The sequence below is a fragment of the Podarcis raffonei genome, chromosome 3, assembly GCF_027172205.1.
Source record: "Podarcis raffonei isolate rPodRaf1 chromosome 3, rPodRaf1.pri, whole genome shotgun sequence".
Classification (NCBI taxonomy): Eukaryota; Metazoa; Chordata; class Lepidosauria; order Squamata; family Lacertidae; genus Podarcis; species Podarcis raffonei.
In genome coordinates this window covers 57,690,175-57,718,028 of record NC_070604.1, presented here as the reverse complement: position 1 = coordinate 57,718,028, position 27,854 = coordinate 57,690,175, and the positions used below count along the sequence as shown (strand labels likewise).

Here is a 27,854-nt window from a genome sequence, read left to right as displayed (position 1 = left end):
TTTATAAGCACCTAATGTTGTGTAGTAATTTTTTTTAAAATATAAAACTATTTATTTGCAATCTAGCCAACAAGAGGCAAAATAAATGGGGGATGTGATGGCACAGGCTGTGGGGCAGAAAGAGGGAAAAAAGGGGTTTATTTATTAGAGCCCCATAAAAAAGTTATTGCCCTCCTTATTGTTGTTGCCTGTCAACAGGCTCCCTGCTTACTACAATAGCTTTTGAAAACTGACATCCAGCCTCCTCTCCATGGGAAATGTTTTTGTTCAAGTGCTTATTATATCTGACCTGAAGTGGGCTCCATGATGCTGTAACCTAATATGTAAGGATGCTTGACTTTTATACATAATGGTAAAGAAAAATGACTTATATATGAAGAGTCAGTCACTCAAGTATATGGCTAAAGGTGATTCTCCTACCTGCTTGCTGCATAAAACTCCTCATTAAAGGACTTAATAGTAAAGGCTTCACAAACAACCATCCATCAATCGCCATCTAGATACATAATGGACAGATTTATCATCCACCTCACAGCTGTCTTGCCACACCTACTGTGTTTTAAGGAAGATGGATGCTCTCACTAGAATCCTATATCTATCAGCCTACATAAGCCCTTCTGCTAAAGACAACTATGATGAAAAAAGGATGAAGAAAATGAGAGGAAAAGCAGCACAGGATGAGTTTCAAAGAGAACAATGACTTGTAGTTTTAGATGGTAGCACAAAGGAGGAAGGAAAATGGTAAGATATGGAAATGGTGTGGGGAGAAATGTAGTGCAATCTATTCAACCCATCTAAGTCCCACCCATTTCAACAGAAAGAGTTTAATTTATCTCTCTCATTAAAATGAATTGGTTTTAAGTATGCTTCACTTTGGGTGGATCATGCCCAGTGTCCAAAACTAAAGGAAGTTATGGAGCTAAAGATCTCTTGGCTATTATTTTTGCCTCTTTTTATTGGGTCTGACCCAAGAGCAACTAAGCTAAGCCTGTGGACTCATCTACAAAGCTGCAAATAAAACGTTTTAAATGTGTTGCAAAGTACAATATATGAATGAGACACTAGATGGCGAAAGTGAGTTATGCAAAATTCAATGCATTTTTCAAAATGTTTTCTTAAAGCATTTTCACAGCATTTTTAATGTGTGTGTAGATTCCACCTGTGTCAACAGTGACACTGAATCAGGCACCCAAGTATCTTCAAGCAAAGAGGAAGATCACAAATCAGTTATAAAGAAAACCTCTCAGGCCACAGCACTGAACTTTATATTGCATTGTATTGACCTTGAGGCTGCTCACTCCCTTTGGGTATCCCTGTTCCTCAGCCAGCAGGAATCACCCAACATTCAAAGAAAGTTCTTGTGCACAAGATTTTTCTACAAGTGTGTTGTTGGTTTTTGGAGTTTGCGGGGATGTAGGACACCTTCCACCGAAAGTTCTCCATTCTCCTACACTGTATCTCATTTAAGATCCTGAAGTACCTGCATATAGGCACCTCATTTTCCTAATACAGATAATGATGTGGTAGGGGCAAAACATTTCTCCATTTCAACTATTTATGGAGTATACCCCACATCCCACTTCTTCTATTCTGGCCAGGAAGTTTCATAGCTACTTTAGATATGAAAAAGGGGGTAGAGGAAGTATGAATCAGTTGCACTTCTCCCCCACCCACCCCACTTTTCAGAACTCTCTCTCTTTTACTATATATGTAATGGCTACTTAATGCAGAAAATATAATACCACTATTAAGACATAAAAAGGGCATCTATGTCATGATTCTTGGCACCATAGCCCAGTGCTCTTCTGGTGACCCTAAGATCTCTCTAAATGTTTCATATGCTGAGTGATTTCTCATACCTTTTATAGCTAGGATCCAGAAAGCCATTAATTTATAGTGAAAATAAAAATTGGATGAGTCATTATTTCCAGATTAGATGTGAATGTAGCTCTTTTTAAAGAGAGAGAGAGAATAAAAGAGGTCATCTGTTCAGTCAAAACATAACCTGTCACAAATATTCCTTAGTGTCCTGTTCTGATACCTTGTTTGGATTAATAAACCTATGATAGCAGGATCACAAAGAATGAAATGAGTAGATCAGAAATGCTCTAGGTTTCTTAGGGAGAATTATAATCATTTACAACATTTTGCCAAAGCAAGGTAGAGAGAAATCACTGTTTGTTCAAGTTATGTACACCCATACCCACCCATTTCTGGGTCCAAATCTTTTTGAGCTTTCATACCCCAAGGTTAAGGGTGGAAAGTTTCTTAACTAATCAGGCAGAAATATAAATATAACATGTGCTATAAGATGTGGGTTTTTGTACCTTTCCCAGAGTACACTGAAGTGTAGGTGGGTTCCCACGAGGCAAGACACAGTGGTAGCAGCAAAAACCTTTATTGAACTGACAGGCCTAGACAACATGAGCAAAGCAACTGCTTATACATTTCTGAAGGCCTGAGCCACTCCCACTCCCAACGTGATTGGCTGTCTAGACTTCCAAGCTGCGAATCATAACTCAGAGTTTAAAGGCCAATGGTAGAGGTCCAAATCCTGAATTGTTCTGTGATTGGATATCATGTATTGAATCAGAACACAGGAGCTCAGAATCCAGACTCAAGCTCAGGCAAACACAGACCACTGAATACATAACATACACATGTTCATTCAAACACACAAAAGCACCAGGCTGCTTCTGTAACTTTAGGGAACAAGATTCCACCGGTTTACATAAGTGTGGCCAGATCAGCAAGAGACACAATCCATCTTTCAGGCAGCCTTAAATAAATCCTAATAGCAGATTAGCAAAGAACTCCCATTTCCTCTGGAGACTTCATTAGCATGAGCTTTTACTGAACTCTCCCAACTCCAGAGAAGCTATTTAAAAGACTGTGTGTTAAGAGCAAAAAAGAACATGAACGCTGCTGCTGAATTTTTTATATTTGCTCTTCTCAGGGCACAAAAACAGCTGGCTGATATTTTAAAGAAACACTTATCTCAGAAAAGAAAGGTCTCTTTAGTATGTACAGATAAAATGCCATTAAGCTTTATGTATTATATTACTCAGAGCCAATTGGGCTTGTCCTGAGTATCTCTGAATCAAAGGGCAAATTTTTGACTCTGCCTGCACAGAAGCAAGTGAAGACAGTGCAGAAATCCTACGTATTTTTGAGGAATTTTCTTTGACAACCTGACAAATCTGAGGAGCGGACTTTTGACAAAATGATTGCAAAAGCTGCCACACGCTGGTTACAACAAATACAAACAATGCTAGTTTGCTTTATTGCTGAACTGGGTGCGACAAGTTAGGCTAGAACCTTGATCAAAAATAACAGAAAAGATGTGATTAAGTTAGTTAAAATCAACAACACAACCCTAATTATTATAAAGACGAGAATATAATTTCCACTCAGGAACCAAAAGGCAGATAAGCCCAAACTTATTATTTTAAAACTAATTATTTCTAAGCCAGCTGATGGCTTAAGAGACTGATTCATTAGTTTTGAACATTGATAGTAAAGCTGGAACTCTCTGTTCTCCCATTTTGGAGGGGACACAACTGGTGGGAGTGTACTTTGAAACATGGAAGTAATTACACGGAAGTAATTGATTCTTGACTATGAAGAAATACCACTTAAGGCAAGCACTGCTGTACAAATATAAAAGGAAAACCCAGTATGAAGCACACAGAGAACAAACCTCTCTTTTAGGTAGTCATGTACATTTTAATGGGAAAAGTTTCAGCTGGTGGCAATAAAGTGTGCCTAACATGCGTTGAAATTGGCTGTGATCTTCCTAATTATGACTCATGATAGCCCACTGTGCTAAATTAGATTGTTCAGCTCATGAGTCTCAAGTAATTTCTGCATTTTTCACACAAGGGGTCGGGTAAGAGAGACAAACATAAAACAAAGAAAAGTCAACATGTTTTCATAAACTAAGGTTTCAACACATGAGTTTCAAATATCAGAATAATTGATAATAATATGCAAAAGGGACAGATGGTATCAGAAAAGATTTGGGAAGCCAGTTTCATATTTTGTACAATCCACCACAGAGCCCCTAATCTGGTAACGTTGCCTATAAATCTTCCATCTATATGAACTAAATTCCAAATCTGAATTAAGGCTCCAATCCAGACAACTGCAAGACTGACTGTTTACTCAACAGTAAAGTTGTGTTTAATGGTATTATTCTAGATAATTTTATGTATACAAACTTGTTCAATGGGGCTTACTCCTGGAAAGTGTGTCAATGCATTGAACACAGAAAGACACTTAATGTTTATTCAAAAATTTTGTTCTCTGAAGCTCCAATTCTAAAGCACTGAGCACAGTGGAACTCCCACGTAAACAAGAATAGTATTGTTTTATCAATTCCACATGCTCAGCAAGTTATTCTGACCTTCTTTTTTAACAGCAGTGGTCACTGCCACCAGTCAGCCCCTATAGAGTCCATGATGTAGCCTGAAATGTGGTTGAATAAAATAATCGAAGTTCTGCCCAAGTCTCTAGGTGTACGTGAAAGAACTGTAGAGAGTACAGGCTCTACTTGCAGTTCTTATTTTCAAGGACTCAGGGTAAGAAGCAGCAAGGGAGAAAGGACAATGGCTTGTATCCTACTCAAAGTAAACCCATTGAAATTAATGGACCCAAGTGAGAAAGTCTTAGTTTCAGTAGGTCTACTCTGATTGAATACAACCCAATTATTTAAAATTCCTGCCCTCGCCCATTTTCTAATTTAAAAGAAAATAGGTTGAATCCAAACTATTTGAAGAAGAAGAAGAAGAAGAAGAAGAAGAAGAAGAAGAAGAAGAAGAAGAAACATTCACTCATTGGGACACTGAAACTCTAAGTTTTCCTCAAAGTTTCTAGTCCCATGAAGCGTAAAGAAAAGTTTGCAAACTGGAGCCAAGTAGTGAACACTGTTAACAGCTCAAGAGCTTATAACATGATTTGAAGTCCTCAACACTTATGCCTACAAAATTCAAGAGTGCAAAGCTTTAGTTTTATAGGCTTGAACACTGGAAAGCACTTTAGTGGAGATAGCAACGATGAACAAATGAACCACGACTGGTACTTGGTAGGCTCTCATCTCTCAGCCATTTGCTAACTAGCCACTTAAGGATATTATTGTTTCTTGTCCAGGTTAATCCATGTGAAAGATTGGAAAACTTGGGCTAGCTTCATGACTTTTGCTCCTCTGGCCAAACTGGTTAACACCAGTTCGACTGTCATCCAGGTCAGGCACTCAGGAGGCTCACAGGCAGGACTATGTGGAAGGAAATTATCCTCAACTAAAATAGCCCTAAGTCTCTTAGGGTTTTTAAAGGTCAAAACAAGCACCTTGAGTTGGACCCAGAAACTGACTAGAAGCCATTGGACATGACAAAGTGTTTGAGTGTCCAAGCCCGTTTACAGTGGTACCTCGGGTTAAGTACTTAATTTGTTCCGGAGGTCCGTACTTAACCTGAAACTGTTCTTAACCTGAAGCACCACTTTAGCTAATGGGGCCGTCTGCTGCCACCGCGCTGCCGGAGCACGATTTCTGTTCTCATCCTGAAGCAAAGTTCTTAACCTGAAGCACTATTTCTGGGTTAGCAGAGTCTGTAACCTGAAGCATATGTAACCCGAGGTACCACTGTACTTTTCTTCCTCCCTACCAATTCCTTTTCCATTCATATCATGTCTTCTAGATTGTATGTATGAGTGTGAGGGCAAGAATGGTCTTATTACTGATATTTGTAAGGCCCCTCTTTGGCAGATGGGGTGGGGGAGCCAATAAATAGTATCAGAGAGCCATTCCTAATGGATGTATCAAAAATACTTTAGGGACCAAATGCCTGCACAGTTCAGCATATTGATGTGTACTTTCATTTGCATAAATCAGCAGCCCACAAGTTCAACTTCTGCTTCCTCTTGGGAAGAAGACAGCCACCACCAGCATGTCTGGTTTGTCTAGAGAAGAACTGGGAGAGAGACTGCGGGTGGGATGTCAGTGAATTATGACAAAATGAAAAAAGAACACATATTTAGAAATTTTTTTTTTTTTTTAAAAAGGAAAAGGCACAAAAGCATCCTGGGCAATCTTGACACACCAACTCTTTGCTTTTAACACAGGGGAAGAAAAATCACAAAATATCTAGGAAATTTTAAAACCATCCAAGATAAGCAAAATGGATTTTTGGATGACAGAGCCACCCAGACAAAACTGACACATTTCCCTAAGACAATCAAATTAGTAGGAACTGAGGAAGTGGTTGCTGTGTTGTATTTTCAGTTAAGCTTTTGATTCAGTGCCTTATAAAACCCACTCTCTAAAGCTAATTCTAATCCGCTTGGCTACAAACCGCAGTCACATGGGCTGTAACTTGGCTGATGGGCTGGGATCACAAAGCAAAGTTTCAGAGTCATAGGCTGGAGGAATCTCTCTTAAGGTTGAATAAATGCTTCTCTCTTTCCATTCCCCAGGTAGGACAAAAAGAGGAAATTTAACAAATGGCACAAAAGTGAGAAGTGAGAGGAGGCAGAGCGCTGTCATAAGAGGTAACAGATTTCAGAATTGAAAGCTCTGGAGAATTACCATGAGGTAAATAGATACCATGAGGTAAATAGGGAAATTAGAAAAGTGGAAGTTCAAAAGGTAATGGCTAATGAGTCTAAAGTACACTACATGTAAAAGCATTATTTTATGAGATTATCACATGGAAGTACCTGAGTGCAGTGGCTTTAGGCATTTAATAAAGCATGAAAAACAATCCTGCACCATCCACATTTATCTTTTGTGCCATGCTTTCTAGGCATACGTCCACACTTTCCAAGTCTGCATGTGAGCACTTCTTTTTTGCCTTGACATTTTCCACAGGAAAGTCCAATCTTTACTGCTGAATCAGAGCAAACGGCAATTCAGGTTTCCCATGGATTGCTCTTTGCACTGATTCAGCAGTAAAGAGTGGGTTTTCGTGGGGGAAATGGTGGGGCAAAAAGATAAAAATAAAAAGCACTCGGACCTGGAAATCCCAAACTTGTGCCTAGAAATGCTCAGCAATCACTGTGATTGGAACGCCAAGAGAAGGCGCTAGGATCATTTTTACATTTCTCTATCTGTAGCTTTAATAAAGTTTTCTAGTTAGGAATTTCCCTTGTATTCAGAGGTATACAATGAACAGCCAGTTCTGGTGAGAACAAGAACAAGGGGATGCACCGCTATAATGAAAAAGTAAAGTGGGAATTCTGAACCTTGGGTTTCTGTAAGTTTCTTCTACATAAAAAGAAAAACTGAGTCATTCTGGAGAGTGACGGATGTTATGCAAAGAACTCTGGGTATTCTGAGGCTGCTTAGAAAGATCTGAAGAAGTTTTGTTTGAGTTCCCTCATGGTCCTAAAAGTCTCAACACTTCTTGTTTGAGAGCCATGACATTAAAGCAGGTTAACAGCAGGTTTAAGGTTGTCTTTGGTGAGGCATCAAGCAGAGACTTCTCTTTCTTAGTGGCCTGGCTCTTTGGGGGCCAGTAAGTCCCTAGAACAATTGGCTGATATCCTAGGTTTAGGATTTGTGGTTTCCAAGTACTGTACACACTCTGCTGTCGCACAAACGGAGGGAATGGGTAGTGGTAGGCTAAGCAGATCATCTTAAGGAGGGTAAAAGACCAATGTTTCTGATGTCCAGGAAAAGAGGAAGGTGAATTTCTTTATGATAGTTTCAGGAATGCAGATGGACCATGAGGGTGCAGGGAGGACACCATCACAGTATTCCGTTGCCTAGCATTTCAGGTCAAGCTAAACATAGCCCATGTGTTTATAACCCGCGTGGTGGTAATTCAATCCTTCTGTAATTGGTTTAAATTGCAAGGAGGTTACGTTCAACATAGAATTGAAAAATCCTCCAAACCATAAGCTGCCAAGTATGCAAGCTGCCTGACATAAGTTTAAATTACTTTGTTAGGTTTCTAAGATGACAGCTAATCATTTAGGAGAATGCCATTACATAACCAGACATGGGTGCATCCTGCCACATTAAGAATTATCAATCAAACCCCTAAAAAGATATTGGGTGATATTCAACAAAGTTTTATAAACATCATACTGTTTACAAGCTAGGTATTATTTCTAATACCATATGCACTTGCTCTTAGGCAAAAATGTACCTGATAACCAACCAGTAAAGGAAAACCAAAATGCAAATGTATGGCAAAGTATTAATCCACATCACAAAAGGGGGTAAAAACAGCCATGCATTTATCTATACCATAACAACAGAAAGCTATGGATAGACATAGATGTGACAAGCCCCCCCCCCCCCGCAGAAAGCATTTGCACATTAAGGTGTTTCATATCACAGACATTTAACAGATGCTCCCCGCAATACACTGGGACATTTGCATGCCATGTGAGCGCACCAGTGATCTGCAAGCTCCAAGGCAAATCAGCAGCTACATGAGAATGGCCCAGTAAGCACCAGTTAAATGAGACAGCAGATACCTGGAATGTCTAGCAGGTAAATGCTTTTGATATTTCAATCACACCTCACTGGAAGGATTCTAGAGAACAAAAGAGATTATGCTTTTAGAGATTCACTGTAGGTGAATATTGGAAGACTATCATTGCTTTTTTCAAATGCAAACGTTATTGCAATAATCCATTTTGTGAAAGATATGAGACAACAGAACTGCCACTAAAAGTCTTGACACCATAATAGTAGTGGCATAACTCTTCAGTTCTACACTTCATTGGTAATCCAGACCACTCTTTGATCTCCAAGCGCCCCTAGTGATCAGCAACCTAGCACAGCCAGGTAGGAAAATATTCAGTCTTATTAATAAAAGGTAAAGGGGCCCCTGACCATTAGGTCCAGTCGTGGCCGACTCTGGGGTTGCGGCGTTCATCTTTCTTTATTGGCCAAGGGAGCCGGCGTACAACTTCCAGGTCATGTGGCCAGCATGACTAAGCCGCTACTGGCAAACCAGAGCAGCGCACGGAAACGCCGTTTACCTTCCCGCCGGAGAGGTACTTATTTATCTACTTGCACTTTGACGTGCTTTCTTTCGAACTACTAAGATGGCAGGAGCAGGGACCGATCAAGTACCCTGAAGCTAATGCCTGAAAAAGAACTTGAAAGGTTCCGGTGCTTTTCAGTCCTTAAAACATTGTCATATTGAACAATGAACAGCAGTTCACACAGGTTGCAAGGCAAACAGGAAGAAAGTGCATAGAAAATTGGGTTTCGTGGAGACAATGTAACCTCTGCACTTTTTGGTAGGCAATAATTACCCTCTCCTCAAAACATTATACATTTTAATTTAAATGTTTATAAACCACACTTACATAAAAAATAACAAGACTGTGTACCACATAAAAACACAATATTACAACAACAGCAACAACAGCAACGGATTAGTAAAAGTAAGTAAGTAAGTAAGTATCAAACACAACCCAGGTTTCATTTTTTAATCTGTATACTGCCCTTCATCTGAAGATATCAGGGTGGTTACAACATAAAAAAAAAGGAGAACACAAAGTACGTAACAAAAAAACCAAAAAAACCAGTTGCCCCACAAACACACTTAAAAGGCCATATATTGTTTAATCAGCCAAAAGCTTGGTCATAGAAAAAAGTTTTCACTTGGTGCCCAGAGATAGGCAAATTAATAAATGTTTTAACCTTTTCAGGGTTAAGTGAGCAAGTCCTAAATAAGTCAGGACAAACCTCTGTCATTGTGATGTATCAGGAGCTCATTTTAAAAGTGCATGTGCTTGTACTTCAAGTAAAAATTCAAAAGAAACATTTCCCTATTGCTGTAACTCAATGCAAGAGAAGCTGCACCCCCTGAATTGCTGCCTGGGCACATGGCAGTAAAAAAATAATGCCAAACATAGTCACCACGTGGAGATATTTATTAAACCAGAAGAGAAAGATAAGCTTGTTGTACTTTGGAGATTACAACTCAATAATCCCACTGTGTAAGCCACAACAGTTTTGAATTGCTGCAATAAAATCTATTTTTGAAGAGTATGAATCACTCACTTTATTACTGTCAATGACCAGGATCCAGTTTTTGAAGATTACATGCTGCGGGTGCAAAGGCTCCTGACAGTGAATAACAGCCCTACATCCTCCCCACTACCCTTTTCAGTGTGCACACTTTGAGTATTGATTATTGAATTTCCATACCGCTCAACATAATAAAAATATCTCTAAGTGGGGTACAAAAAAACTGAAGCAACAACAGAAAACTTAAACAGAACAGTCTGAAAATACACAGTTACATATAAAAATGGTACATTTATACAAAGTTACTAATATACTGTATACAAATCAACACAAATTCATTTTCCTTCTAACAAACCCTTCCTCTCAGTCTTGGGTTCTCACTCAGCATTCAAACAAACTCAGCTCACCCACAAAAGTCTCACAATGGAAAGAGATCCTGGAAACAGCAGACATCACCCTAGACTCTCACTCTAGACTTGTGTTTTATGGAGGAAAAGTCTTGTACACTTTCCGGAACCCCATCCAGCCCTTCTCTTCCTCTTCCTCCTCCCACTCAGTCATGGAACTTGAGCTAGAAGTCTCCTTTCCTGTAATGGTCTGGTGCACTGAGTGCCCATAAGTGGGGGGAAAGGGGGAAAATGAGCTACATTATGCCCTACGGGGATCCGCCCAAGGACGTTGCACCCACAGTGAGCTGGAGCAAATCCACTGTGTTGTTTTATTGCTGTAATTCAATGAACCACTGGAGATTGCAGTACTCTATGTACTTTTGCTGCCTTTGTTGTGCATAGAACTGAAGACCTACGTGACTTGCAACTGATAAAACATCTAGTAGTTAATTATGATATCACTGCAACTTTCACGGGAGGAAAACACTAATTATGATCAATACATTGCTGAGCAAACAATTCTTTCCTTCCCGAGCTGTTTTCGAAAGGAGTTTCTGAGCATGTATTTGCCAGACACAGCCAGGAAGGCCTGTGTGCAGAAGCAGACTAATCTCTCTCTGTGTGCACCCATCAGGGTGGATTTGTGTTTCAACTTGCCATTTCATATTTCTGCAATCCATGAATTACCTAAAGAAGAACGCATTCTGATTGGCTGCAGAAATAATCCACACATACAAGGGGCCTGTGACAAAATGTAGCCATATGGAATGTTCAGGGTTCCAACAATGCCCTCCCAAAAGATGTTCCATTCCGCCCTCCCCCCATGTTTCCAAACACCCCCAAAAAAGTCAATGAGCATTCCATGGCCACCAAGCACACACAGTTCTCACTGTGCTTCTTTTGGGGTTCGCTATTAGTTCATACAATGATTAGCTGAGGCCATTTTGGCACCAGATCTTGGAAAAGAACAGGAGAAATACGGTATAGTAAGGAGGAAGTGGAACACTTAAGCAATCATGAACTGCCTCTTTTTTTTCTTTTTTGCAACTCATTAATAAAACTAGCTTCCAGTCTGGGATAAGGGTTAAGAGTTTCCAGGGCAGAAGGTGATGCACAACCAACATCTCTCCTAATTACAGTATATGCACAGCTTTAGAGAATATTGTGAACAAACCAAAGCTTTCGTTCCTAAGCTACTGAGGGACCAGCTTAGCTCATCCTGTTAGTATTTATGGCAATAACTCTTCTTCTCTCCAGATGCACACTGTTCAGCTGGCAACTCAGCATGTCAAAATAATTACGTCTTCATATCAGCTACCTACTTGCCTTCAAGGCTAAGGGAGGCTGTGCCAGTAGCAGGTTTATCAGCGCTTGTTGCAACAGCTCTGCCCCACCTCCAAGAACACCTCCACTAAAGTGCTATAAGCACTAACCTTTGAAAATACATCATTTTGTCTGACACACATGAAAGTCACCTGGAAGAGCACCTCATCAGTGCAACCAAGTGTGAAATATAGAAGACTGAGATGGCAAAAACTGGGTGCAGGACATATTTTTTAAAAGCATGAACGACGGAGGGCTGTGAAACGGCCACTGTTTTGACCCTTACTCTTGGCTGCAGCATTGCCAGTATCTCCCCACAACCAGCAGCCTGTCCCAGCAGGGCTTGGGATAGGATTGATTGAATATAGAAGATGGGAAAGGCAGCACAAGAGCATCCTGCCTTAGAGCCTAAGAGCCCCAGCTTGGTAATCCTTGTTTATGATCTTGGAAGGCAAAAAGCTATCATCACCTCTATACTGGATATTTAATGCAGACACTGTAACCACCTCGAAGAAGTTTGGGTGGCCCACAGTTTGGGAACCTGTGTTTTCTGACTGCCTAATCACACTGAGCAACACTCCTCTTTTGCAAATAAATAGGAAAATGCCTATTACAGAAATAGAGCTACAAGGATCACAGAAACATGCCAAATTATCACAGGACCATTATGAGTATATAAACTTTTTTTTTTTTTACTCCAGAAGGGGTAACAGGAACAGACAATTCTTTTGGGGCAGTGGATTGGAAGAGGACTACTGATGGCACAATCCGATGCATATCTCAGAAGGAACATGGGAAGCTGCCTTATACTGTCTCAGAGCACTGGTCCATCTAGTTCAGTATTCTTTACACTGACTGGCAGCAGCTTCCCAGCATTTCAGGCAAGCTTCTTCCCAGCCCCTACCTGGCGATGTCAGACTCAACCTGAGGCCTTCTGCCTGTAAGGCAGATTCTGTGGCGCTTCCAAGTTCAACGGGACTTACTAAGCAGTAAGTGTGTACAAGATTGCAGTCCTGAACTGCCCACCTGCTGGCTGGGGAGTGCGGGCACTTGTTGATATTTACACCTGCAGATATAATCCCTCCACTAGCTAGAATACACACACACACACACACGTGTACATATACACCAGATTCTTGTCCGCTTCCTATCACGAATCACCAACATTCACACGTGCGCACAACTTGGGCAAAGGAGACTTTCAAGAGCAGGTATCAAACAGCACCAGGACGTGCTTGAAGCAAAAGCGGGGACAGCCCCTCACCCAATTTGCTCCTGTACCAAACTCCCACGCTTTTGAGAAGAAAAAGCAAGTTCGATACTTCCCCACTTTCACCCCCACCCCGACGCACAGAACCCCCCCTCCTCACAAACCATTACTTCGGAGAGTTCCCCCTGGAAACGAGCAAAACAAGGCAGCCCTTCCTGTCCGGGGCTTAGAATCAAAGCATCGTAGAGTTGGACGGCGTCCCCGAGGATCATCTAGTCCAACCCCCTGCCAAGCAGAAATCCTGCCCACAAACCATCCCCGGGTGGGCTCGAACCAGACGCGCCGACCCTTTGGCTGGCGCGCTTTAGGGGGCCAAAAGCGCGACAAATCCCAAAGGCGCTTCCATTTTCTCCTGGGACAAGACTGGCTCTATTGCATAAGCTCGACGGCAGATCGCGAGGGGAGGGAGGTGTTGGGGTGGGGGGGAGAAACAAACCCAAAGCGCCCGGACCGCGGCGGAAACTTTGAGCCCAGCAGCCCCTCGCGGCGACCCGTCCTTACCCGTCGCGGGTTGTTTGGGTTTCCTTCTTTACGCGGCGCAGGAACCCCGAGAGGCGCCGGGCGCGGGGAAGGAGGGCTTCTCGCCGGGCTTCTCCTGCTGCCGCCTCCTCTTCCCGGCTCCCGCCGCCTCAGGCTCGCCGTCCAAGTCGCGCGTCTGGCAACGAGGAACCAGGAAGGAGCCGCTCATAATGGAGCAGCAGCTGCTGGCGGCGGCGGGAATGAATGAGCGAAGGCAGGAGGCGGGAACTCGCGCGGCGCTCGCTGCGGCTTCGGCAGGGGAAGATCCTATGAAATCCTTCCTACCGGTCCCCAGAAGGGAAGGGACGGCAGCCCTGCCTTCCGCTCCCAGCTCGGCCGCCGTAAAACCCCAAGGATCCGGCTCTCCTGACGCAAGGGGCAAAGCGATCCAGAGGTTTCTTGCCCTCTTGCGTTTTGCTTGGATCCCAGTTTTCTCCTCCCCCCCCTTCTTCCCGCCCCCCTCTCCCCCCACCGCGCAAGCTGTCGAGAAGATTAATAAATCCCGGTTGGTTTGTAGGCGGGATCGAGCAAGGGATCTAAGGAGATTTACAGCGCGCTGCTCGATCGTGTTAAATACTTGGCGCTGTGATAGGAGAGGAGCTGCTGATGCCCAATGAGAGGGATTGGATCAGTGGGAGGCTCCGTCAGTGTTCGTGGAAGTGCATGTACTTGAAAGCACGCGTGCAATTAATGTGTTATGTACTGAGTTGAATAGGATCCAAAAGGCAGCAGTCTGATTGGTCCTACAACAATAGGATCCAAAAGGCAGCAGTCTGATTGGTCCTAGAACAATAGGATTCAGAATGCAGCAGTCTGATTGGTCCTAGAACAATGCAGCAGTATGATTGGTTGGCAGGAACTACCCAATCATGCTCCAGATAGAAGTGAATCCACAACCTGATTGGCTTACAGTAGAATTCCGGAATTAGCCAATCATGTGCAGCCCATTGTGTAAATAATGTATATAAAGCAGATACTTTGATGGGACTTTCATTCATTCCTCCTCACCACTATGAGCTGAATAAAGAGCATGAAATCACTTTGCGACTCTGAGTATATTTCATAATGGTTCAAAGATCAGGGCATAATCTGAGCTAGCCCGCAGGATTTTTTCCCATAGTGGCGACATCTCTGCTAATAGGGATGAGGACAAGTCCCGATGAGGACTTTCACTCGGTCCCCAGTTAGGCTGCAATCATAGACGCAGTTACATGAGAGTAAGTCCCAATGAATCAATAGGACTCGAGTAGGCATGCATACCAGGGCAGTAGGGTTGGGTGTGTTCCCCTTAATTAGATTTTCATATGAGTAGAACAAAAGAAATGGGGGAAAGTCATAAAGTTTTAAAGTTTGTTGCTATAATTATATATATCCCACCTTTTTCTCTGGAGCTTTTTAGATTTTGTAACTTTGTACGTATATTTAGATGATGCAAATCTTCATCTTAGATAAAGAAGCATTTGATCTTGCATGAGTGGGAATGAAGAGCAGTTGTTTAAAGATAGGTTTTGCCACTTCCAGTTTTTATAAGTAGTTGGATTAAAATGCTATACTATGCTATACTATACTAAAATACTATGTTGGTTTTTATTTAAACAATGTGAGTTTAATATAAACAGGGGTCCCTTCCAACTCTGCAATGCTATGATTCTGCAAATCTATATCTACCTAGAAGTAAGCAACACTGAGTTCAATAGGATTCCTCCCCCCAGGTGCGTGTGAGATTGCAGCCTTAATATCATTTGGAGTAGAGAATACTGGAGACTTGTAATATTTGCTTTATTATCAAATAATAATAAGCAGAGCATAAGCAAAGGCAAAGAGCAAACACTCCTAGGAGGCAGAATAAATGCCGCTGGCTGTCAGCTACCCAGGCAGAGTCCATGCATTCTAAAGTACCGTACTTTACCTGCAGCCAAGCTGCAGCTTGTTCCATTTCTCTCTGAAAAGTAAATCTCAGTGAATGCATAGGATCATCACACCCTTAATTTGCAAAGAAGCCAGGATCCTGGAATGATTTCTGCTTTGATCTAGCAGCTCTGGGTGTTAGGCTAACAGCAGCAGGGAGAAGAGCAGAGCCAGCTAAACAAAGTTGACAGCTCTAAGAGGAAGAGATTACATTTCCTTTATTCAAGCATCTGTTCAAATACACACTCCCCAAATTAGCTGCTTCCTCCTTCCACACCTCCGTCTCTACATATTAATGCAGAGGTTTTCAACCTTTTTGTGTCCAAGGCTCCCTTGACCAACTACATTCTTTCTGTGGCACTCCTGTGGGGCTCAGGATCCCTTGCTTGCAGAGCTAGCAGCCTCTTACCCTCCCTTGTGGAGTGTTTCCTCAGCCTCTTCTCTTCTCCCCTCTCCTTGGGATTCCTCCAGGCAGCTACTGCTGCCACCCCTGGTCTCTGACCTGCCCCCTCCCCCCAAGAGAGGTGCCTCCTCACACTGCCCCACAGGGGCCTGGGACTTGCCTGTCCATTCCCAACAGCAAGGGTTGGTGGACTGGCTGGCTGGGTTCCACCGCCCGCTTGCTTACTTATTCCGAGGCCACCTCAGCTCATGGCAGCCAGCAGCCCCATACCAGCCCCAGAGGCACCATTCGTCTGCTGGGCTTGTAGCCAGGGCTGCTGCAACTAACAGGTGTACAAGCCTTTGGGAGATGTGAGAAGGCATCAGAGGAGGAAAGGAAGGAAAGAAGGACAGTGTCAAGACCAGTGTTGCTCACTGCACCCCATTCAAGGCACCCCAGGGTGCCACGGAAAACCACTGGAAGGTTCGGAAAAATGGAAGGTTCGGAGCACAAAAAGGAGCAGCATTATGAAGCTGTAAATAAACAAGGGCACTTTAAAATAAAAAGAAATGTTGAGTTGCCCTCATCACATTTCTGAATCTGTTTAGGAATTACAAGCTTTCTTGGTAAGTGTTTGGGGGAACCTGGCTGTTCTCCAAGAGTATTTTACTTCTTCATAAGATTGGCACATGCATATTAATGGTGTCATGGGCATGCACCTTATTCTGTTGCCCCCTGCGAATGGCTGTTCCCAACATCAGCCTACCTAGAGAAATTCAACCAAACACACCTGGGAATGACAGGTTTTTAGACCTGGGTGAGTCAGGGTGGGACAACACTCAAATACTACGTTTGCAATAAACAACCAAGGACATCAACCAGAACAGAGAAAAGTTGCTTGGCTGAGCAACCTGGTCAGTGCTAATTGATTACCATGAACTGTAGTTTCAGCAGCAGTATGGGCTTTAATGTCCAAAAACACTTTTGCACATGTCCTTGTGAATACTGATCAAGCGTGCACTGAAACTTATCTTCCATTTTGTGCTAGATAGCAACTTTTGGGGAAGGAGAGCTTGGTTCATCATACAGCTAAGCACTGCAAGGTGGATGCACTGGTATTCTGAAACAGGTAATTCTGAATGTTGTCAACATCACAAAAAAATTACACCGCCACATTTAACAAACTGAATCACCCCCTTTTTTGCCTGGTTTACCTCATTCTAATTAATGATTCATTTGCAAAATGATGAACACACACACACACACACACACACACACACATTCAGCAAGCTCCTGGAGACAAGCTTTCAGCCTCCTTGATGTCCCGCCCCCACTTCAGATTTGTTAATGCCCTTGCCAAGATTCTCCTTGACTAGCTAATTTCCATACATTCATCCCAGCTTGTGTCTGATCTGCAGTTTTTGCAAAGAAATATATGAGCAGTCAGAAACCAGGATTACAAGAAGCATTTCCAGAAAGAAGCAACATTATCAGAAGCTGCTTAGAGAGACAGAGAGAGAAACGGAATATGTATATATATATTAACAGGGACAGGGTAGGAAGGAAAGCTTTCAGAAGTTATGAGAGGCTGCAAATAACTAGTTATCATAATGTTCTTGTCATCCTACAGCTGACTCTCCATTCAAAGTGTGTCTGCCCTTTTTTGTTCTTTTTTCCATCTCGTCTTTGTTCAGCGCATTTTATTTGCATCACAATAATAAGTCTGGTTCAAGATTTGAGAGGGGTGCTGGCAAGGTGCCCTCTGATGTGTCTTTTCTAACATTGTTGCCTACCGCTCTGGTTTAGTGAGTGACAGAGGTGGGTAGCAGCAGTGTTCTGAAAGCAGCCATTAGAATTTCCACCAATGGCCTGGAGCTGCACTAAGAGGCATTGGGGAAACTTAAAATAGGGGCTCCCTGATCCAGCTGCCCAGCCCTGATAATAATTATTGTTAAAGGGAGAAGCACTGCCATGGGGCATTAGTGATAGGGAGGCACAGGGAGTTCTTGGCATGACAGCGTAAGTCCAGCAGCTCCCTGGCATCCGGGGCCTGAGACAAGTGTACCTGGCTACCACCCCTGCCTGTTTGCATGGGCCTGCACACATGCAATCTCTTCCCCTAGTGAGAGCTCAGAAGAACCTGTTTCTCTTTATTGCAACAGACAGCATAGTGCTGTCCATTGTATCAGTCACAAAGCCACCACTCCTCTTTTAGGAGCATTTTTAATATGAAAAGTGTTGCACTTTTTAAAAAAGAAGGGCAGAACAAATAAGTGATCAGATCAGCGTGTTAAACACAGGTTGAAAAGGGAAAAGGAGGAGTTCAGCTAAAAGCAGGGACCAGAGCTCAGTGGTCCAAAGTATTGAAGGAAAAGGGAGACAACTATAGTTTGCAAGGTGAATGCAGTTAAGTCCATGAAAACTGATGCCATCTACGTACCACCTCAAACATGTTGTTGTTGTTTAGTCATTTAGTCATGTCCGACTCTTCGTGACCCCATGGACCAGAGCACGGCAGGCACTCCTGTCTTCCACTGCCTCCCGCAGTTTGGTCAAACTCATGTTTGTAGCTTCGAGAACACTGTCCAACCATCTTGTCCTCTGTCGTCCCCTTTTCCTTGTGCCCTCAATCTTTCCCAACTTCAGGGTCTTTTCCAGGGCGTCTTCTCTTCTCATGAGGTGGCCAAAGTATTGGCACCTCAGCTTCACAATCTGTCCTTCCAGTGAGCACTCAGGGCTGATTTCCTTAAGAATCAAACATCTTAGGCCCTAATTCGCCTACAGTTTGGCAACAGTCCTATGCACACCCACCTGGGAGTAAACTACATTGAACCCAATGAGGTTTCTATCTGAATGCACAAGATTACTCCGTGTGCTAGATCAGAGCTTGGGTGTTAGTGAATATGCAAGGCCTGAGTTGGATGACCAGGGGCCAGGAGGTAGGAGTCATTTCCCCAGTGTGCCCACATCCACATGCAAACATGCTCCCAACAGTGAACAAGCAATTACAGAGCCATTTGGAAGCACAATTAGAGATAAAGACATGCATTTTAAATGATGCCTGTGATGAAGAGCCAAACAGATCCTTTGATAATTAATATAATCATCAGCTCAGCTCAATCATACCGACAAAGTAAAGATATCATAAGGTGGGTGGGGTTTTTTGCCCTTATTATTTCTATCCTATTGAATTCTGATGAATGTAAAACCAACTGGGATTAATTAGCTAAAAGTGCAGTTCTGCAAGTTGAGTATACTATTAAAAATGGCTGCATATTGCTTGATTCTTCTTGCGAATAAGAAAAGTACCATATAATTTGAATTATAATTTTAAATATATTCATGAACCTCTTATCAAATCTGTTGAGTAAAAGTTCATTAAAAGTCAGAGTCAATTAAATAAATGTGTATGATTGCCAGCTATGCATCTCCTGGGGTATTTCGTAATATGTGTGAGACATAAGACAATATGATACTATAAGCTGTTATCATTGCTCAGCTGTTACATGGCTGAAACTCTTCAGCATTATAAAAGGCATTTTTAAAGATTGAAAAGCAAAACTGGAGGGCCTTCATTCTTTTTCAAATGCAAATTTAAGTGTGGTGTCAAAAACAGTAAATATACAACAAGCTGAAACAGATAGAAGGCAACAATTTGGAAATTGTACATATGAATGATACAAGTTACTATAGAATGGGACCATGGTTTGAACGCGTCACCTCAAAATGTGTATTTTACTGTGAAATGTTCACATGTTCCATGTTGATTTTCTCAAAGGTGTGAAAATATGAAATCTGAGTGACCTTCGATTTCAGCACTGGCTTTAAGTGGTCCACCTAAAAAATGCAATGGAAATATTAACTGTAGATATTTTTGTTCTTTATCTAATAAGGGGAAAGGAGGACAGCCATTGGGTCTCAAGCCCAAGGTGAGTTAGGGGCTTCCCCTCCATGTGAAGATAGGCTCTGGCAGATTGAGTGGATGAGACCAATAGTGGGTCCAAGAGTCAAAAAGGGAAGTGGGGGCAGATGGGGCTCATCAACCTGGGAAGGTAGCCCATCTAAGAGAAGGAAAACTCTGGTCCTAAACTTCCACTGCCTTGTGGCTCTACTCATTTGTGAGAAGGCTTTGTGAGTAAACTCTGAGGAAAAATCTGTACTCACAGCCATGCAGGAGATCTTTGGGAGAAGGAAAGGCTAGGGAGTAAACCCTACACAAATCCAGAGTGGGTCCTTCCGGCAACTCCTGCAGCCAAGCTAGTGCCAAATGTATTGCTCTGCTTTCCTTTGGACCACATCATTGATACTGAGAGGGGAGTCTTGGCATCTGGGCAGCCCAGGACCTCTATTCACACTGCCCAGGTTTGTGTCCCATGGAGGTCACTTTGATCTGATTGTTATCCTCATATCCCAATACCCTTGCACAGGGGTCAGCAAACTTTTGGGGGCCCACTGTCCCTCAGACCTTGTGGGGGGCTGGACTATATTTTGAAGAGAGAGAGAAAAAAAGAACGAATTCCTATGCCCCACAAATAACCCAGAGATGCATCTTAAATAAAAGCACACATTTTGCTCATGTAAAAACATGCTGATTCCCGGACCGTCCACGGGCCTGATTAAGAAGGCGATTGGGCCTTAGTTTGCCTACCTTGCACCTCCCTTTTGCAAAGAAAATATTCCTGAGTTGTGTGTTTCTAACTTGACCGATGTGGCATACACAGCAAGGTTGTTTTTTTTTAAAGTTCACTACTGTGTTCCTTTCCACTCCCAAACTCAGTGTGTAACAGGGGTGAGAAGTTCAATTTTTCCTCAAGAATGCATGCTTCAGAAATAGCTACAGCCAACTCTTTCCTACAGACTTGTCTCAAATGAATAAATGATCACAGTTTCTATTTCAGGTCATTTATCATGATTTGCTATCTCTGCATTGATTTAACAGATTCCTCACTAATACTGGCAAGATGCTCTTAGGAAATGAAGTGCATAATCTGCTCTGTGCCTTGCAGGTATAAATGTATTGGTCCAAGGTTAATGAAATAACTGTGCAGACTGCAACTGGAAAGCAGAGAATCTAAGTGGTGGTGATGTGACTCCTGATAACAAATGGTTGGAGACTATATTCAAGAATTCTCAATGGTGCTAGCTGCAAACAAAGATTTGCTTTCTAAAAGGCTGGTGATAGGCCTTAATCAAAGCAGAACCCAAAGCATGCATACACTAGGGAGAAAGCCCCATTAGACATAATAGAATTTAGGAGTAAGCAGGCATTAGGTTGTGCTGTACGTCTAGAATCATAAAGATCTGAGACAAGTCCATAGGGTGGCAAGAAAGGGAAGTGCCAGGGTAGTTTTAATGGCATTTTCTCCCCCGCCCCCATTGTGGTTGGTATATTTTGGATGTGACTTTGCAGCATGTCATTTTTCTTCTTCAGGGTCCAAGAGTTGGCAACAGGCCCACCATCCCAGCAATGCTACCATTCTCACTTTGCACTGAACATTCAAGGTGGTCCGAGTGAGAGTGCATCTTCCACCTCTTACAGCAGTGGTTGGGAACCTCAGGCCTGGAGCCAAATGAGGCCCTCCAGGCATCTCTCCCCCAGGCCACAGCAGGAAGGGAGAGAACCTCCAGGCTTCTTCAGCAGTCTGCCTGACCTCTTGCCTCTTGGCCCACCTCCTCTCCAGCCTATGCTTCTGCCTCTGATTCTGGACTGCTCTCTGCCATAACCTCTTCCCGCTCACTAAGCCCTGTTACCTCTCCAGCTTCTGACACCTCCTCCCCCCAGTCTGCTCCCTCTTCTCTCTCTGACCACTCATTGTTCCACCACCAACCCCCTGGCTCTGAACCTTCTTCTCTTGGGCGCTCCCCAGCTGCTGCCTCCCACTTCTCTGCATCCAGCCAGTCCCTTACACCTCCTGACCTGAGGACATAGCTCCCCCACCTTCCTCAGACTATAAGGACAAGTCCCCAGTAACATCTCCATCACTTTAGAGATGTCAGCCCTGGCAGAACTGGGCAAAGGGCCCTTTGAGGAAGCACAGCTTCACCCGGAGGTGTGGTCAAGTGCAGTATTGACGTTGCCTCCCCAGGACCTCAAATGGCACCACCTTCTTGCTGAGACAGCACATTTCTGACTTCCCCTTGTGGGTTCCAAGCCAAGCCTCCAGCAGAAGATGATTGGTTTGCCTACTTGCTTTTGAAAATCTGGGGTTTTCCTTTCATGGAGCTGTCCTCTCTTGACCAGCTCAGGAAGTGCTGAGTCCAGGGCTTGCAAAGTGCTTTGCACAGTGCCACCCAAACACCTCACAGCCAGGTACGTCTTTGAGGAGAAGGAAGAACACATGCACTTTTATGAACCAGCTATTGTGTTGCACACTGAGGCGCTCATGAACCATGCTAGGAGCGTGGAGGTGTGCTGAGAAACCGTGGGCTGGGGTGGTTAGATCATGAAAGCCTGGAGCTGTGGAAGTTCAGATCTCTGATCTGTGAGTCAGATGCGAGCTGAAGGGAAACTCATTCTGGTCCCTGCCATTGGCCAAAGAGCCAAGCAGGGTTTATTTATACACTTTCCCCCCTGCTGCACACATGTAGCCATCACTCTGCCCACCCTGAGAATTATTCTAACCAAAAGAACAAAAATGAAAGAGGGAAGAGAAAATAAGAATTAATAGAGAAACAGATAGGAAGGGTGCGGGACGCGGGTGGCGCTGTGGGTAAAAGCCTCAGCGCCTAGGGCTTGCCGATCGAAAGGTTGGCGGTTCGAATCCCCGTAGCGGGGTGCGCTCCCGCTGCTCGGTCCCAGCGCCTGCCAACCTAGCAGTTCGAAAGCACCCCCGGGTGCAAGTAGATAAATAGGGACCGCTTACTGGCGGGAAGGTAAACGGCGTTTCCGTGTGCTGTGCTGGCTCGCCAGATGCAGCTTTGTCATGCTGGCCACGTGACCCGGAAGTGTCTCCGGACAGCGCTGGCCCCCGGCCTCTTGAGTGAGATGGGCGCACAACCCCAGAGTCTGTCAAGACTGGCCCGTACGGGCAGGGGTACCTTTACCTTTACCTAGATAGGAAGGGTAACAAAAAAAGCGTAACAGAAAAAGAAAGTTTGGGAAAATAATAAAAAAGGCAGCGAGGGAGCAAGAAAGAGAGATGTGCCTTGAAAAGAATGGGGGAAGTAAAGAGATCCCCCAATTATTTGGGGGAATAAATGATCTAAATTCCTTAACCTACAAAGCATAACTATGAAGCTGAGCTCCCACCCTTCTCAAAACAAAAGAAATCTTAATGTGCTCAACATAATGTGAGATGAAGCACCATGGCACAATTGTGTAATCTGTTCCTTTTGTACTGGTGCGTAGCGATTAAAAACCTACATATATTGTGTAAGTAGAGTTCAATGTGAGGTAATAAATGCCTTTGACTAGTCAAGTAATTAGCCCCATCATGTACTATTAAGGTCGTGCAGATTTGAAAGGAACCAGGATTCATCTTCATTTTCCATTTCTTTTTATCTTTGCTCATCTATTTCTTTTCTTTTTTCAATAAATTACTTAGCTTCTTGTTAAATCCCATATGCCCAAGTGCACATGTCACACCGCAAACTATTTTTTCTTTTTTGGGATGCTGCACAAAATGTGTCTAGCTGCTCATTAGAATAAACCCTGGAGCCAAAGTGTCACTGAGAGGTTGCAGGAAGAAGAACACAGTGAGTGCAGGACCAGCCTGGCCCCATCCATCAGCCTGAAAGAAGAAGGAGCTGCAGGGAGTTTGCTTGCCCCACCCTGTCAGAAAGAGCACCCAGCTCCAGCTGCCAGTTTTCCTGAGACAGTGGAGTTGAAAGGAATCACTCTGTGGCACATCCACCATGTCAGGAGGATAAGGACGGCCAGGCTGTGTAGGTTTCAGATCTGAACACGTGTGTGTGTGTTATTTCAATCTATTGTAAACCTTCTTTGGGATCATAGAACTGGAAAAGACCTCAAAGGTTATCACGCAATGGAAAAGTAGGAGATAAATTTTCTTAAAAAATAAACTCTCATATTCTAAGGAGAAATTTGGAATTGATCAGTTTTCAGCATTTAAATAAACATGCAATATATTTTTCTCAGTTTACAAAAATACGTGCATTGTCTCTTTTTTCAAGTTGCATTTTCTACAGATCAGATAAACATGCTTCCTTAAAAAAATCAGAAAAAATATAATGGTCACAATGCAGAGATCTGCTCAGCTAATGGCCTTTATCTTCTACTCTGCATATATATATCATGGCAAACAGTTTTTGGAGCCAGGAAAAGTTTACAGAAGCCAAAAGACCTGCCTATTGGCTTAATTTGAAATGTGCAAATGCTGCTCATGTTGTCAGTAACTGGCATGCACAGAATTTGGAAACACTTTTACTTTAAGATGGTCAGGCAGGGAAAGTATCCAGAAGCCAGATTAATTTAAGTACCATCTGGACTTGATATCTGTGTATAAGCTCAGCTTTGATATCAGGAGCAAAGCTTCAAGGCCATTTAGAATTAAACTGTCTTGGTTTCACTTTGACCTATTAAGCCACGGCCAAAAATACCCAGATTCCACAGACTATTTTTAGGTTACATGCCTTTGTCAAATAAAGATTTTGTTTGTATAGAAGATACAATGTATCGCTTGGGACAGTTGCTGGATTCACAGTTTCCTGGATCACAGGAAAGTTGCTGGATTCTTTCTTGGGGTAAATGAGTAGTAGAAGTATCCAACTAGCAATAGCACAATGGCTACTAAGCCACTGACAAAAATTGAGCATCAAAAGAAGTACACCCACTTTAAGGCACAACACATTTGGGTATAGTGTAAATGTAGCAAATTCCTATAGACTGTTTCACCCAATTGACAATGTTGGGTTTTTAAATATATTTCCCAAGATAGCATTCAATAGCAGTCCAGCCCTTTATCAAAATGAATTAATGTTCCCCGAGAAGCGTTTTGAATAATACATTTGGGTAAAGGCAAACCATATAACGGTCTAAGGTGTTACGTTATAGCTTAAATGTTCTCAACCGCACCTGATTTGTCATTGGTAAAATTCCAGGTGAACGAATTGTCGCAAAAGATTAGGGAGGTGAAATATACCTGTTTGTAGAAAATAAGCAGGCTTGACTTTTTGCTACATCCAAATATCAGTGTTCCTTCCTTCCTCTATGGTAACGGGTTGCAATCAGGATTGAACCCTGCCCAATATAGTTAAGAAAGGCTTGCCACTGTGCACATTTTGCAAACATGTAGTGGTGGTGTGTGAGAGAGGCTGGAGCAGCAGCAGCAGCACTAGGATGGGGTATGGAAAAGGTTGCAGTAGTTCCCTAGTTGTTAGTAGTGGCAGTACCACCAGCAACAACCCAGGCCTCCCCTGACCTTGTCCAGGCCTTGTTATAGCAAGCAGCGAAACTCATTTACATTAACATTCCCCACATAGGGCAAGTAAGGAAGAGGAGAAGAAAAGACAGTGTCAAGGAACCCAAGACACATCACACAAGGGTTTTTATTTTAGGAATGATAATCAAAATTAGGATTGTGCTTTAAGTCTTGCAATAACTTCACAGTAGGATGCTGGGCTCTTTTGTGACACATTGCTGGGAGTCTCTGACACAGCTACTAAAGGAACACTTGACACACTGTTTTATTTGAGTCTTTTACATTTTGTACAACTGTGTGTTCTTCCAAGCAGTTCAGCACTCAGAGAACAACGAAATGTACTTTCTAGCATAGTAATCTGAAAGCTCTTACCCCATCTCAAGGCTATTTCTTTAAACAGGCTGCTCCCTGTATATTGTATGTATTTCAAGGTCAGAATTAAACGTACAGTGTTTGATCTTGTTTAAACTAAGAACTTCCGGCTTCACTTGCATTTTAAAAGGAACATTTGTTTACTGACAGCACAATCCTTTGCATGACTCATCACGAGTACGTCTAATTGACTTCAATAGGAAAGGGTAGAGGATTGTAGCCTAAGAATCCATTTCTTCTTTTGGAAAGCCACAGACAGTTGTTGTCATGGAAATGATTGCCCTGCTGAAAATATCGGCCATCATCTGTACTGATGCTGCTGTACGTGCAGCTTATATATAAATAAATGCCATCTAGGGAGATATTCAGTACACAAATACATTCTGGGTAATGGTGGTAATGCTAGTTGGATGACACTTTTCAAACTGACATCCCTGAGTGGGAAAAACACAATCTGCTTTAGCCTAGGGAGGGTGTACATTTTAGGAGCTGGTCATCATTAAAGGGCTCATCCATTTCTTGGCTTAGACTGACCTCTAGAAGTTAGGGCAGAAATACACGTTTTGAGGGGACAATGGTTTTCAGCCCTGCAGTTGCCTCATAATGGCATGAAAGGAGCTGAAGAATCAGGGGGTTATAATTTCCATAGCTATTGATCCCCCCCTCCCCATCCACAGCTAGGGTGTCATCTTTCTCAGTTGGCCTCTAGAAATAAATCCAGTGGAGGAAGTAGCAGGGGAAGCGGGAAACATTTTCAGGGAAAACTGAGAGGCATGAAAAACATTACAATTTCCTCCAAGAAATGTGTTCCCCACTCCTGTATTCATGTCAGGTGACATGGACTTCCAAATGTTTTGCTTAATGCTACTAGAATGCATTTGTATACCTGAAGTAGGGCCTTCTGGCAGTTCCCTCATTGCGAGAAGTGAAGTTACAGAGAACCAGACAGAGGGCCTTCTCGGTAGTGGTGCCCGCCCTGTGGAACACCCTCCCATCAGTTGTCAAGGAAATAAGCAGCTATCCTATTTTTAAAAGACACCTGAAGGCAACCCTGTTTAGGGAAGTTTTAAATATTTAATGCTGTATTGTTTTTAACACTCGATTGGGAACCGCCCAGAGTGGCTGGGGAAACTCAGCAAGATGGGTGGGGTATAAATTATTATTATTATTATCATGTACTACACATGCAAGAGTTTTCAGATAAATGCCACAAGTGGCCTGCAAACAATAAACAATAGCGGGAAAATAACAGAACACCATAAATACAGCACAGGCTCTCCATCATATATTTTGATTGTTTGTTCATACACATTGGGACACCTCCTGAGAGATCTTAACCAATTTTGGCATGGTCATTCCTGAGGTAATGGGGCAGGTTTTTGTCTATGTTTGTATATTCCTGGTTGCAATGTTGAAACAAAATGATGAACTGCACCTTTAGAAAACTGCATTGAACTGGACACTGCTTAAGATATAGTAGCCAAAACTGGCATGATGGTTCCTAAGGTCAAGGAGCAGATTCTGGTTTATCTTTAGATACAACCAAAATAGTGGACTCAAAGTTTCAAAACTGCAATAATTTGGACAGCCCTCCAGCTATCATAACCACATGCTGCATGATTGTTTCTGAGATGGAGGAGCTGGATTCTGTCTATTGAGGTTAAAAGGTAAAGGGACCCCTGACCATTAGGTCCAGTCGTGGCTGACTCTGGGGTTGCGGCTCTCATCTCGCTTTATTGGCCGAGGGAGCCGGTGTACAGCTTCCGGGTCATGTGGCCAGCATGACTAAGCCGCTTCTGGCGAACCAGAGCAGTGCAGAAACGCTGTTTACCTTCCCGCCAGAGCGGTACCTATTTATCTACTTGCAGTTTGACGTGCTTTCGAACTGCTAGGTTGGCAGGAGCAGGGACCGAGCAACGGGAGCTCACCCCGTCGCGGGGATTCGAACCGCCGACCTTCTGATCGGTAAGTCCTAGGCTCTGTCATTTAACCCACAGCGCCACCCACGTCCCTCTGTTGAGGTTAGGTTATTAAAATAAAATAAAATAAAAATAAAAAATTATTATACCCCGCCCATCTGGCTGGGTCTCCCCAGCCACTCTGGGCGGCTTCTAACAAAAGATTAACAATACATTAAAGCTACATTTAGCGAATGGGGACAGGAAACATTGCTGCCCTACACCTACGTTTAAACCCTGGATTTTCCCCGTACTGTTTTGCCGCAAAAACCAAACCAAACAGCATAACATAAAATACTTTTAAGGTAACCCAGAAGTCAGATGCCCGTGCGAGTCTACCCTACTAAATCCTGTGCGCTGAG

General features: G+C 43.0%; 1 protein-coding gene across 1 annotated transcript in view; it reads right to left on the bottom strand.

Moving 5' to 3' along the window:
* PKIB (cAMP-dependent protein kinase inhibitor beta) overlaps positions 1-13,912 on the bottom strand; it is a 46,917-nt gene extending 33,005 nt beyond the window's left edge. The window contains exon 1 of the mRNA XM_053381809.1: positions 13,475-13,912. The gene's annotated coding sequence lies outside the window, so the exon portion shown is untranslated. The remainder of the gene's footprint in view (positions 1-13,474) is intronic.
* Positions 13,913-27,854: the final 13,942 nt, after the last annotated feature.